Source organism: Ambystoma mexicanum, chromosome 14 (genome assembly GCF_040938575.1).
Source record: "Ambystoma mexicanum isolate Mex_15411 chromosome 14, UKY_AmexF1_1, whole genome shotgun sequence".
NCBI classification, from domain to species: domain Eukaryota; kingdom Metazoa; phylum Chordata; class Amphibia; order Caudata; family Ambystomatidae; genus Ambystoma; species Ambystoma mexicanum.
In genome coordinates, this window is record NC_090940.1 from 376,513,389 (window position 1) to 376,528,072 (window position 14,684).

General features: G+C 47.9%; 1 long non-coding RNA gene across 1 annotated transcript in view; it reads right to left on the minus strand.

Annotated features, from left to right (window-relative positions):
* Positions 1-320: 320 nt before the first annotated feature.
* LOC138527300 (uncharacterized) overlaps positions 321-14,684 on the minus strand; it is a 78,372-nt gene continuing 64,008 nt past the window's right edge. The window contains exon 2 of the long non-coding RNA XR_011283876.1: positions 321-625. This is a non-coding gene — a long non-coding RNA (uncharacterized lncRNA). The remainder of the gene's footprint in view (positions 626-14,684) is intronic.

Consider the following 14,684-nt stretch of genomic DNA (forward strand, 5'->3'; position numbering starts at 1 on the left):
TCACTGTGAATAGTAGGAAACACAAGGAGTTGGCAGGTTAGGCGTTAGGTACTAGCACAATTTTAATGATGATACCAACAGATGGTAGCTTTATGTCTGAATGAGTATTAAATGACATACATGGAAATTAGCGGGTGAGATAAAGTAAGTAAGAAAGCTTGTACTTGATAATTGCTGCTTGTAAAACATGCACTGTGAAAAAAAAGTATTCTGGTCCATGGAACGGCAGTGAGAACCTCAATCAGTCACCAAAAAATGCAGATTTTCCATACATTCGTTACAGAAAGTAATGATTCTATTAAAGACTCGGAGGCGAAAGATTATGCTGTAACTTCTCTTTACTTACTGAAGCAGCAATTTAACCGACAAACATGAAAAACAAATAACCAATAAAAACTACAAATCCCAACAAAAACCAATTGCATTTGTAGTCCGTTTTTCATAGGTTGTTCCAATCACGTGACTTCATCATCCAATTACACTTCTCCTATCTTCTATAACACTAACTGTCCCCATAGTCCTTCCTCTTTCTTTTGCTGAATGAAATCCAAACTTGCACCCCAACCGGTAGACTTCTTTAACTTCCCCTTGTTTCCTTCTCATGGTGTCGTTTTCTGCTCCGTCCCTGAAACAATTATAAACCATTACCAATCGCATCATGAACGGGTCGGCAATCGCATAACAAGAACATCACCATGTCAAATACAACATCACATTATTTTCCAAATACCATATATGCACATTTCATTGTAGCGATTGAAATTGGGTGGAATAATCTTTCGCCTCTGAGTCTTTAATAGAATCATAACTTTCTGTAAAGAATGTATGGAAAATCTGGAGAAGTGTAATTGGATGATGAAGTCACTTGATTGGAACAACCTATGAAAAACGGACTACAAATGGGATTGGTTTTTGTTGGGATTTGTAGTTTTTATTGGTTATTTGTTTCTCATGTTTGTTGGTTAAATTGCTGCTCGAGTAAGTAAAGAGAAGTTAGAGCATAATCTTTCGCCTCCGAGTCTTGACATAGAATCTCTTGAGAAGCCGACCATACTAACTCCCAGCAGTATCACATGCTGGCACATAACATGTTGCAACCTATCTATTTGGAATAAGGAGTTCATTTCAATGCTATAGTTTCACGTTCAGTAAAGGATTGACGAGAGAATGCATACACCATGAAGCAAGCAAATGTGCTATTAGTTGGCTATTTAATATTGATAAGTTATAAAATATTATATTTTTGGGGTGTTCAAAACATGATTCCAAATAATAATTTGCAAAGCAAATAAAATTAAATATAGGAAGAAAATTGTCGGGGATTTCAACTTCATTAATAAAAAAAATAAAAAGCTAATAATATGTATTTCAAAGGGCAGAATGTTATTTTCTTTATCAACCAACATGTACATCTGCCTAACCTGTCGTCACAGAACTTATATTGCACCAAATGGGATTTGCAACCAGTCTGCTAACATATTGCTCCCTAATTGTCGGATGGTTACAATATTATGGCAAGCCACAGCAGGGCAGGCAAAAGGTACAGGTAACTTGTTCCTTCTCCCGCATGGGGTCTGGCATGGAGTCACATGGTCATGAATACGATTCTATGTCAAGACGGAGGTGAGCATTAAGCTTTCTCTTCTCTTTAATTCACTCTCCAGCAGTTTCAACAAATACATCATATTTCGTGAAAATATTAAAACTTTTTTTTTTCAGTAAAAACTTCAAGTCCCATCATTCCCTGTAGTTCCAGTCTCTAGTCTCTGTGCCTTAGCCCTTCCTGTTCCTGTGTACTTCCTCTTCTTTTCCTGCTCTCCAGATAAGTAACACGTTATTATAGAGCTCCGCGAATGTGTTTATTTAATAGACATGTAGATCGTGTGTTAACATTTTTATAAAACAGACATTGTTACAGGAGTATTTGCGCGACGTGAGTGCAGCGCGCAGTATAGCAATTTACACTTGGCTGAGGAGATTTGGCAGCCCCATGTCACGTTAGCCGACACAGTAGGGGCCTGCCTATCTCCTCAGGTAAGCCCGCAGCGCTCCACAGCGCGATCGAGGGCTAGCGGCCCCCACCCTTGGGGAGGCGGAGCAAGCAGCGCGAGCGGGAGGTCTTGTCTTCCCGCTCGCGCTAGGGAGTGAGATAGCCCCCACCCTCGTGAGGGCGGAGCATGAGGACCCGGAAGCTCGCGCTCTAGGAGAGGGGAACTCCCTCCTCCTGGAAGAGTGAAGCGCTCGGGAGCCAATCAGAGCGAGAGCGCTCTGCTCCTGAGAGCCCCCACCTTTGGGGAGGAGGAGCAATATACACGAAGCGGTGAAATCCAGAATTTGAAAGGGTTTTTCCACCGCGTTTCGTGTTCGGAGCACTAATAAGCTCACGGAAAGACTAATTAAACGGCAGATAGCTGAAAAGCACATTCTTTCACTGATAAATCAGAAAGCCCATATCTGAAGTACCCTGCACTGTAGGAAAAAAGGGCGAACAGGTGCAGCCTCATAGAGCGGAGCAGTGGACGTGCACCTACACCTGGAAAGGTATTGAGAAGGCACCTGAACAGCACAATAATGTCTAACTTTGAGTGGAGTGATGAGGAGCAAGAGGCTACCTACCCAGAGGATTTAGCCTACAGCTTTAAAGAAGTGCTGGGAGACTCGCTCACAGAGGCAGTAGCGCAGAGTGTGAGACCCCTGCAAGACAGGCTACATACCATAGAATTATACCTGAGTACTCAAGGTAAATGCACCGGAGACAGCACGTCCACCAGGGTCGCCGCAAAGGACCCCAAGGGGTGTATCAAGGCCCGGAAGAGCAAGGACTCTTCTGACCCCCCGGGCCAAACTGAGGGGGCGAATACTGAGGCCCCGGAGGCTGAAGACGCTTTTAGTAAGCTAAGAGAAGCGTTCATAAAGAAAACACAGGTGCCGAGCCTCGAGACCCCCTACCCAGGGGATGATAATATGGGCAATTTGGAGGGAGTTTTTCCCGAAGAGGAAATCCCAGAATCCCCTACCTCCTCGCAAGAAGAGGCGGACAACGAAGGGGACGAGAGCAGCCAACCCCCGCCGAGGAAGAGGCTCAGAAAGCTCAACAATTTAGAGGAGGAAGAGACCTCGGACATGTTTAATCCCGAGGATATCAGAAACCCAAGATCATCAGAATGGGTACCGTCGCCAAGAGTGGCGAAATACATGACGAAAGAGATTGCGAAAGGCCTTAGAAAAAGAAGTGAGGCAGAGGATGAGGACAGAGTGCCCGAAACCAGAATTACCGGGGAAGGTAGCAGAGGCGCCGGAGCTTGATCCGAAAATGCTGTCATTTGTATCAAAGGCGAATAAAGATCCAAGAAAGGGCATTGACCGCTCTTGGAAAAGCTGTCAGGAGAAGCTTCTTGACATAGCAGGACCATTAGCGAAGTTCATGGATCTAGCAGAACATGCGAAGGACACGGGGGAAGAAGTGGACCCAGGAGTTCTGGCAAACTGGGCCCAGAGAGCAGTATGTCTGCTAGGCAATGCGAACTGCGCAATTTCTTCTGAACGCAGGAAAGGACTCCTACTAAAAATTGATCAGAAGTTAGGAGACCTGTCATCCGATGAAGCGGGCGAAGCCGCACAAGGCCTTCTATTCGGAGAAACCTTCGGAAAAGAAATGGGGAGGTTTGTGGGAACATACACATCCCTAGAAAAGGCCCAAGCATCCATGAAAAAGATTTTCCCGACACAAATTTTTGGAGGGACCGGTCGGTCTAGAGGCCGATCGGCCGGTCGCTACCAAACATTCAGGAGGCCTCAAGGAAACAGGAGTAATTACTGGGAAACAGACAGCCAGACGCCTTCTTCCCTCCAAGGGGTCGCTTCCCGAGAGGAAGACGTAGCAGAGGACAAGGGAGAGGGCACAATTCTCCCGCAGGTGAGAGTCTCAAATTATCCACCAGTTGGGGGGAGAACAGCAATATTCTGGAAGAACTGGCAAGTGCTTTCTGGCGATGCATGGGTGTTACAGACAACAAAAGGCATGCTTACAGATTTTATAGAGATTCCTTACCAGGGTCAGACACCACGCCCTCTACCGAAAACACGAAAAGAGAGAGATCTTCTGCACACAGAACTGCTGCAGTTAGCGGAGAAGCAAGCGATAGAGCCTTGTGTGACACCTCCCAAATTTGTGAGCAACATGTTTTTAGTCCATCGAAAGGACAAAGTGAGACCCGTAATAAACCTAAAGGACATGAACAGATGGGTAGCTTACAACCACTTCAAAATGGAAGGTACTCATCACCTCAGAGACACACTCCGACAAGACGATTGGTTAGTGAGGATAGACCTCAAAGACGCTTATTTGACAATACCAGTTCGAAAAGAGTTCCGCCCATTCCTAGCATTTTACTGGGGCGAGCAATTATGGCAGTTTGCTACCATGCCGTTTGGCCTGGCATCAGCACCTTGGGCCTTCACAAAAATTATGAAACCAGTAGCGGCAGCGATCAGAGAGAAAGGGATTCGTATGATTATATACCTGGACGATATCCTACTGATGGCCAACGGCAGGGAGACGCTCCACTATCAGACCGACTGGGTAGTGAATCTCCTGACATCGCTGGGATTTTTAGTGAACCGAGAAAAATCGGAAATGAGACCAGCCAAGAGAATAGAATTTCTAGGCTTCGTGATAGACACCAGATCAGCGACACTAGAGCTTCCGAACAGAAAAATTCGAGACATAAAAAGGGAGATAAAGACATGTCTCAGCAGACCAGTTATATCACTACGCGCGATAGCCCGAGTGGTAGGCCTCCTAGCAGCCTCCATACAAGCAATATTTCCAGGGCCCCTGCACTATCGAGCCCTTCAGAGACCAAAGATAAAACACCTTCAGCAGGGTCTGCAATATCATCAGATGGTCCACATCGACCAAGAGGCCAGAACAGAGCTGGAGTAGTGGCTAGCAAATATGGAAGCATGGAACGGGAGAGCCATTTTCGGCGATCGCCCAGACCTGATCATAGAGTCGGACGCCAGCAGAGCAGGCTCCGGAGCCCGTTGCGGAGACCTTCAGACAGGAGGGAAGTGGAGCTCGGAAGAACTCAAACTTCACATCAACTGTCTAGAATTACTAGCAGGGTCATTTGCGATCAAGGCGTTTACGAAAGGGAAAGTGAACTCCTGTATTCTGTTGAAAATGGACAACATTTCAGCAGTGAAATATATCAATCATCTAGGTGGAACGAGGTCCAAACTTCTGGCAGAGATAGCCTCAAAGAGGCTTGGGTCCGGCCTCTCCTAAAAAAACCGACTCTTGACCCCTCACAACCCAACAACTATAGACCTATAACCACTGTGCCATTCTTGCTGAAATTACTGGACAAAGCCGCACACTGCCAAATCCAACACTTTCTGGAAACCCACTCCATCCTCGGGACGAGACAATCGGGTTTCCGGAAAGGACATGGCACAGAAACAGCCCTGGTAGACCTGAAGAGTCAGATCACCCAAATCATGGACAAAGGCAAGCCGGCTCTTCTGCTTCTTCTAGATCTCTCAGCCGCGTTTGATCTGGTTGATCACAAGATTCTCACCTCCCACCTCACGCACTCAGCCAACTTCTCTAAAAAAGCAGCTGCCTGGATCACTTCCTTCCTCGAAGGTAGGGCCATGAAAGTCTTCTCGGACATCGCTAACGCCACACCCACAACAATCCATTGCGGGGTCCCTCAAGGTTCCTGCACTGCACCCACACTCTATAACTTGTTCACCAAGCCCCTCTTTGACAAACTTGACTCATACGGCATCACCTACACGAACTACGCGGACGACACTCAAGTACTTCTACCCCTCTCAGGCTCATACAACGAAGACGCAAAGGCACTCCACACCATCTACTCCATCATCAAGGCATGGATGGCAATTAATGGCCTCTGCCTCAATGGTGACAAGACCGAAATCTTGATACTAGGCCAACAGCACACCTTAGACAAACTGGACAAACTGTACACTAACTTCTCAATTGACAACTCCATCATTCCCGTGTCCACAGCCGTCAAGACACTGGGAGTATACCTCGACTCCTCACTATCCATGACCAGACAAGTCAGCGCTATCACTTCCGCATCCGCGCACACCACCAAACTTATAAACGCCATCAAGCCCTACCTCTCTAAACCTAACCGCCTCTCCATAGCGAGGGCAACCATAGGAGCCAAACTGGACTACTGCAATGCTCTCCTAGCAGGCACATCAGCCAAAAACATAAATAGACTACAAATCACACAGAACAACGCTCTCCGGGCCGCTCTTAGTATCCCAAGAAGAGAGCATATCACCCAGGCCAGGCTCTCAGCCCAATGGCTCTCAGTCAAAGAACGGATCACCCTCAAAATCCTCACCCTCACTCACAAATGCCTCTCCTTCTCCGCCCCGTCCTATCTTTCTGATACCATCCTCAAACCTTCCTCCACACGCCCCACCAGGACGCAATACGCTAACCTACTCTGCACCCCACGCATCAAAAAAGCCAAAGCCGGAGGTCTTGGTTTTCCCTACATTGCAGCACAGACATGGAACGCTCTCCCCTCAGACATCCGAACGGAAAACTCACTTCCCATCTTTCGCAGGAAACTGAAAACCGCGTTCCTTGCTAAATAACTAGCACATTTTTGGAAGCCATGTAAATATACTGCCTTGCTATTGTATATATTTCCTCTGTAATTTATGTGTTGATTGTAACTACGGTCTCCTTTGCAACTAAGATGTCTGTAACAAGCGCCACGATGCCTCTGGGCTGATGTGCGCTCAACAAATTTGAAATAAATGAAAAAATAGCCAAGGATTTCTGGCACTCCTGCCTGGCATCAGGGATTTCAGTAGTAGCAGAATACCTGCCAGGATCACAAAACGTGATAGCGGACTGGAACTCCAGGTACCTCTCGGACTCCAGCGACTGGAAGCTGGACCGAGTAGTTTTTCGACAGCTGGAAGAACGTTGGGGACCAGCCCATACAGATCTGTTTGCGTCCAGACTAAACGCACAGACAACGAGGTTCTTCAGTTGAATATTAGACCCAGCAGCAGCTGGAGTAGATGCATTCCTGCAGGACTGGAGGGAACGGACGCTACATGCCTTCCTGCCGTTCTTAATGTTGAGCAGAGTGCTAGCGAAAGCTCGCAGAGAAGCGACGAATCTGATACTAATAGCACCAGTATGAAAATCACAAGTTTGGTTCCCAACTCTCATAGAAATGCTAGTAGATTATCCGAGAATGCTACCACAAGCAGTGGACCTGCTCACGGACCCAGTTGGGTCATTTCACCCTCTGAGAGTGAAGGGGACGTTGCCATTGATGGCGTGCAGGATAGCAGGAGACGCTGGAACCTCCCAGGCATTTCGGCGCAGACTGCAAGTCTTATTGCCGAGTCCTGGGCACCCGCAACCAGAAGGAGCTACGACGCAGCTTGGAATAAGTGGTCGTCATGGTGCAGAAGGAGAGATCTTCATCCCGTTTCTGCACCTTTAGTCGAAATACTGAACTTCCTAGCAGAACTTCTGCAGGACGGCAAGGCATATAGAACCATAGGAGTCTACAGATCTGCAATTTCTGCAGGTCACGTGCCACTGGATGATATTCCGGTAGGGGAGAACATAGCAGTGATTAGACTCCTGGAAGGCATAAGATTTAGGAAGCCACCTCAACCTAAGTACAAGGTACTATGGGACGTATCGGTGGTGCTGAAACTATTATCAGACTGGCCTAGCAACAGATACCTATCACTAGAACAGCTATCAGGGAAACTAGCCATATTACTGTGTATGGTATTGTGCAGGAGAGTAGCAGATGTGAAGGCGCTGGAAACAGATAGGAAAACATATGGACCGGAGGGAGTAACTTCTTTCTGGCGAAGAGAACGAAAACAGACTCATCTACAATCACATACCCATACATGCAGGACTACCCCAAATGGTGCGTGGCTTCATGTATTAAGGAATATGAGAGTAGGACAGCGGAAAGGAGACCAGTAGGTACAACCCAACTACTTATAGCACGCAGAAAACCACACAAAGGCGTAGCATCAGCCACAATAGCGAGATGGGTCAGAGATATCAGGAGCCTAGCGGGCATTGATGTATCAGCATTTGGAGCGCACTCTGTCAGAGGAGCGATGGCGTCGAAAGCATTAGGACAAGGCGCATCATTACAAGATATCATGAAGGCAGCAGATTGGTCTAGTGATAAAACATTTAGGACGTTTTATTTTAGACCGATCAGCACGATGGCAACTGCGATAGCAAGAAGCTTTGAACAAGCTTAATGCTCGCCTCCGTCTTGACATAGAATGAAGATTCCCCCTGCTAATAGCGCAGGGAGCTCTTGATTCTATTAAAGACAAGGAGGCGAGCATAAAATTCCTGACCCAGATACACAGAAAACGGGAAGAATATTGTAATGTAAGAGATATGAATTGCGAATAATCATGATGACCGTTTTCTCCTCGATATAGGGGTGTATTCCCAGCCCTAACATATCTCTATTGTTTACTTCCCAACGTTAGGAGATGACCAAAAGAACGGATGATTCTATTCGAAGAGGGTGGATGATTCCGATCGGATTGCAAGTTCCGAGGCAAAAGATAGAACGCTGCTGAAAGCAGGAAAAAGGGAAGTTGTTGAGCCCAAGTTAATGTTACAGAGGTTTACAGTTAAGCAGTCAAAGAAGAGGGAGTACACAGGAACAGGAAGGGCTAAGGCACAGAGACTAGAGACTGGAACTACAGGGAATGATAGGACTTGAAGTTTTTACTGAAAAAAAAAAGTTTTAATATTTTCACGAAACATGATGCATTTGTTGAAACTGCTGGAGAGTGAATTAAAGAGAAGCGAAAGCTTAATGCTCGCCTCCTTGTCTTTAATAGAACCAAGAGCTCCCTGCGCTATTAGCAGGGGGAATCTTCATTATACAGCAGTAAACACATATACAACCATGGAAGGTGGCAAAGCTCATCAGTAGTACAACACTGACGCTTGGAACAAACTCACCTCAAGCAAACAGGTTGCACAGTACGGCTTAGCCGACTCTGGACTCCTCCCTGGAATCCAGTCGACACAGTAGAACCTTGTGGAGGGGTGCGTGGACCACCACGTAGGAGCACTGCTAATGCCCAGCAGGGGAACCCCAGAGAGAAACATCGTTGTTGCAGCAATGACTCTGGTGGAATGAGCTGTAGGCCGGACCGGCAGTGGTCTGTTGGCCAGACAATGACAGTGCAAGATGCAGCCAGACAGCCACCTGGATATGGAGGCCTTAGACAGGGCCTTCCCTTGATTTACAAGACCAAAGTTCACAAAGAGCTGTGAAGTTGTCGGGAAACCCGTCGTGCGACCCACATAGAACTTTAAGGCGCAAGCAAAGTCCAGCGTTTGCCTTTAAGGCGCAAGCAAAGTCCAGCGTTTGCAGTGACTGTTCAGCAGCTGACGCAGGATTTGGGAAGAAGACTGGAAGAACCAATGGTCGTAAAGGTGAAACTCAGATGGAACTTTAGGCATGAAGGATGGGTGAGTACGAAGCACCACCCTTGTAGCCTGAAATAACCGGTATGGGTGTTTGTAGGAAAGAGCTTGAATCTCCACGACCCACCTGGCCAAGGTGATAGCTACCAGGAAAGCTGTCTTCCAAGAAAGAAACTTCAGAGGTGCTTGATGCAACGGCTCAAAGGGAGGCCCCATGAGCCTGGTGAGGATGACATTGAGCTCTCCCCATGCCGGGGCAGGAGCTTTTACTGGAGGGAAAGACCCAAAGAGACCTTCCATAAATTCCTTGACAAGTCTGTGGCACCATAAGGATGCCTGCCTGGCAAACGTTTGTATCGGGAGATAGCTGCCAGATGCACCTTGATGGAGGCGTGGGCCAATCCAGTCTTTGCAAGCAACAGTAGGTAAGGCAAGAGTTGAGGGGCCGTGACACGCAGAGGCGTAATGTCTTGTGACCTGCATCACACTGTGAAGCGCTTCCACTTGTGGCCGTAGCACGACAGAGTAGATGAAACCCAGGCCTTGGCAAAAACTGATTTACATTCCACGGAAAGGTCATAGTGGCCAAACTCTAAGGCTGCAGGAGCCAGGCCGTGAGGTTCAATGACGCCGGGTCATGATGCAGAATGGTCCCGCCCTCTCTGGAGAGCAAGTCAGGAAGAGGAGACAGCCTGATAGCCGGGCCACAGACAGGCAGAGCAGGTCCAGATACCAGATTTGGTGGGGCCATGCTGGGTCGATAAGTATCATCTTACATTTGCATAGATTCATTGTGTTGATGACATGCATCAGAAGAGGAACTGGAGGAAAAGTGTACAGGAACCGACCCTCCCATTTCAGTGAGCAGGCCTCCCCAAGCTCCCTGTTTGGGGAATCTGCTGCCGAACTGTTCGCATTTGGAGTTCGCTGCTGTGGCAAAAAGATCTATCTGGGGGCAGCCCCATTGGCAGAAAAGGTGAGACACTTGGTCCTGCTGCATCTCCCATTCGTGATCGGACCTAGCTCCCTGCTGAGGGCATCTGCTACTATGTTTTTTATGCCTGCCAGGTGAAAAGGAACAAGAAATATGTTTTGAAGAATCGCCCAATGCCACAGGGTCTGAGCTTCCAACGAAAGAGCAGGGGATCGGGTCCTGCTCTGCTTCCTGATGTAGAACATCATGGTGGTGTTGTCTGTGAAGACCCCCACTACTAGATCTTTTAGAAGAGGTTGGAAATACTTGAGGGCCCAGACACGGCTGAAGTTACAGCACATTGATGTACAGATTCTTTTCCTCCGGTAGCCAGAGGCCCCTGGCGTGGGACCGGCCGCTGTGAGCGCCCCATGTGTCCAGAGAGGCATCCGTGGTGACCGTTGCTTGGAAGAGTGGAGTCTGGAATGGAGAACCTTGAACAAGGTGTGAGCGGATTCCCCACCATCGATTGGATTGTTTGAATTCCAGGTTGAGGGTTAACTTGTCTGGCCATTTCTCTGTGACCTGGCGCCATCTCGCATCCACAAACTCCTGTAGAGGCCTTATAATCAGCCTGCAGAATGGGACCAGATGGATGCAAGAGGACATCATGCCCAGTAGTAATTTGATCGCAAGGATGGTTGTGGATCTCACTGCGGAAAGCCAATGTACCTTCCCCAGGATGGCTAGAGCTCTGTCCTCTGAGGGAAACGCCAAGGATGCCACTGTGTTTAGGCAGGCCCCCAGAAACAGAGCATCCCGTGATGGCACTGTGCAGGATTTCGGATAATTAATGGAAAATCTGAGTTCTGTGAGCTGGGGTATGGTCTCTTCTGTGTGTCTTGTCGCAAGGTCCTGAGAACATGACCGAATGAGCCAGTTGTCTAGGTAGGGGTAAACCTGTATGCCCTTGACGCGCATATGTGCTGCTACTAGGTCCAAGCACTTTGTGAATACCCTTACGGACTTCATCCTGAAGGGTAGTGCCTTGAACTGATAGTGATGTCACAGGTCTACAAAGCGTAAGAACCTCTGATGATTCGGGTGTATGCAGGCATGAAAGTAAGCATCCTCCAGGTCTAGAGTTGTCATGAAATCCCCTTCCTCCAGTTGGCCAAGCACCTGTTGCAACGTGACCATCCTGAACTTTTGGAATCTCAAGTATTTTTTGAGGCGTCATAAGTCTAGGATAGGGCACCACCCCCCTGACTTCTTTCGGACTAGAAAGTATCTGCAGTATACTCCGGAGCCCCAGAGGTGCAGCAGGGCGGGTTCTATTGCGGCCTTTGCTAGCATGGCTTGCACTTCTTGGAGCAATTGGGTCATGTGCAGCTCCTTTCCTTGCCACAGGAGGAATACAAGGGTACTTGTGTTCGAACTCTAGAGTGTGCCCTTGTCGAAGAATTTCCAGCACCCATTCATCGGAGGTGATGTCTTTCCATGCATTGACAAAATTTGACAGCCGACCTCCCACTGGGGTGCGAAAGTGGAGGCCCAAAGGCTTGTGACAGGTCTCTGTAGGCTTCCTGTGCCGTGGAGTGGGAGGGCTGACGGTAGGAGGTAGAGGCGTATCCTCTGGAAGATCTTCCAAACATTCCCTTTGCAAAAGCATCGGTCCTCTTCCTTTCGATCCTCAGAGTCCCACCTCTCCTTCCTGGAAAAAGGCGAGATCTTCTGTCTTCATGCCATCCGGCAAGAAATCTTGGAGTGGGCCCAGCTTGATCCATAACTATGTATCATACCGGGCAAGGATGGCTAGAGAATTGGCGGCCTTGACAGTAGATTCTGTGGCGTATATGATGCACCTGAGCACCACGCCATTACCCATTTGGCAGAAACCTGAGTCCGCAACATCCATGGCCACCGCGATGGCATGGTCGGAGCTTACCTCTCCTTCCTGGAAAAGGGTAACAGCTTCTATCTTCTTATCATCCGGCAAGAAATCTAGGCGTGGGCCCAGCTTTAAGCATAACTATGTATCATACTGGGCATTAAGCTAAAGAGGGTAGTTGCCCTTACCTGGGGTTGCTTCCTGACGGGACCGCTAATGGTGGCAGCCTCTGTTGTATCTCTGAGACCAGAGAACTTATCACAGTGAAGATATCTTTGGACATATCCCTTGAGGCTTGAGGAGTGGTCACTGCCAACACTGGTGGAGAACTAGAGAGCCCCACTAGGCTGGTGTGTATTTGCGATCCCATGGCTATCGGTCTGCTCCCACCTGTGTCGCGGAGTTCCTGTAGCGTCACCTTTTCAGAGCTAGTGTAGATGGTCAAGGGATCACTTGAGCTTTTTCTCTGGCCTACAACCTGTCATGGAAGGGAATCCATCGGTGGTAACAAGTCCTTCGGTCTTGCCGATTTCCTCACAGCTGAAGAAACGACCCGTGCCTTTTCCTACTGAATAGTGGTAGTCGAACGAAACAGTAGTCATGGTCGGAGCAGTCGTAGGTCTAGGTTGCAGCGAGACCCTTGGTGACGGCTTGGTCGTCGTTTTATCCATGCTTGTCGATGTGACAGCTGATGACGGGATCATCGACAGGATTAGCTACAAGGATGTACCCACCAGTCACTGATGGGGCAACCGTCGACGGGGGTCTGGTTGTCAAAGTCATGGCCATGATGTCATTGACGAAGGCTTGTGTAGCGTTGCCACCGATGCAATCGTGGACACGGGCATCGACGAGGGCTTTGAGGTAGTTTCCTTTCGGGAATACTTTGGCTTATCCTTCAACAAAGGGCATGTTTTCAAGGTCTCACTGACGATGCACCGCCAACAGCTAAGCACTGTGGGTGGGCAAGGTGATGGAGAGCATGTGCTCCCCTTGAACTAGGACCTGCAGCCTCAGTGTCACTAGTCGGATCTGCAGCATGGCGCTTGGCCTTACGGATGCCCTGCGGGACACATCCTCGGCCGATCTCAACATCTTACCCGAGGGACAGCGTTCCAGAGACCTACTCGATCTGGGGTCTGACTGAGCATGCCCACAGGCCACGCCACAGGTTCAGTCTTCCTTCAGCCACGCCACTAACCGTTGATAGCGGTCCCATTTGGGCTTGGTTGGAAAACTCTGGCAGATGTCGCATCAGTCCTATTCATGGTCAGGATGCAGATAATAGAGGCACCGTGTGTTCTTATCCTCCACATAGGTGTTGCTCAAGCCACACCGGGGACAGAGCCTGAACAGACTCCTCTTGCCTTCCACTGGCATGGCGAGGCGTGAAGTTAGCCTCACTAGGCCTTTCTAAGATGATACGAAAAATCGATGGTGTAGATGTCGAACTTCAGCGGGAACGGAGTGCCGTTACCGCACTGACTACTTGTCGCGGATAAGATGATTTTCCCAAAAAATAGATATTTTCTCATCGAAAGACTGACAAATTTGAAAATAGAGGACTCTCTGCACTAAAACATGCAGCAGAAATCTGAAGATGACCGCCAGGGGCGGGATTTAGGGAGACGATCGTCATTGGATGGGTGCAGGATGACTCGGTCTACAGTGGTTGGATAATGAGACGAAAGGCAGTTTCTAAAGCAATACTGCTTTCTTTTCTTACAGAGGATTCCTGGCCTGACGACAGGGAATATTAATGAGCATGTGAATCCAGGCCAGACCTCATACTGGAGGAATAGTTTTATCATGATCTTGGATTTAAATATTTGAAATGGAAATTCTACCTCACTTTTGGAGGGAATTATCAAGGAGAACAAATATTCAAATGTGATGAAAACGATAAGTAATATAACAAAGAAAAATGAATTATATAATTGGACATACGTTCAGGGAGCTGTGTGGAGCAGGGAATCTTTTAAAAAAATATCTTTATTGATTTTAATTAAGTTTCCACAATGTACCTCAGATGAAATTCTTCAAAGGAAATATACAAATGCTTCACACAACCCAAACAATCCTCCCATGTTCATCAAAACCCCATCCCCCTCCACCCAATGAGACATCGGGCCATGCGATAAAAAACAGGGTCGCAGCATCAGATACGTTCACATAATCCTCATTTTCCCTTTCAGAACCACATTACATCAGTATCAACATACATTTAAGTCAGATAGTAAGACTTCACAGACCTCTCATTAGAGGGATAAAGCAAACCAGTATCGACACCCATTCCATTCTGTTCATCACCTCCACCATGACGTACATGGATTCGATCCTAATAAATGTAGCAAGTTCGGATTTGCCCATTTAAC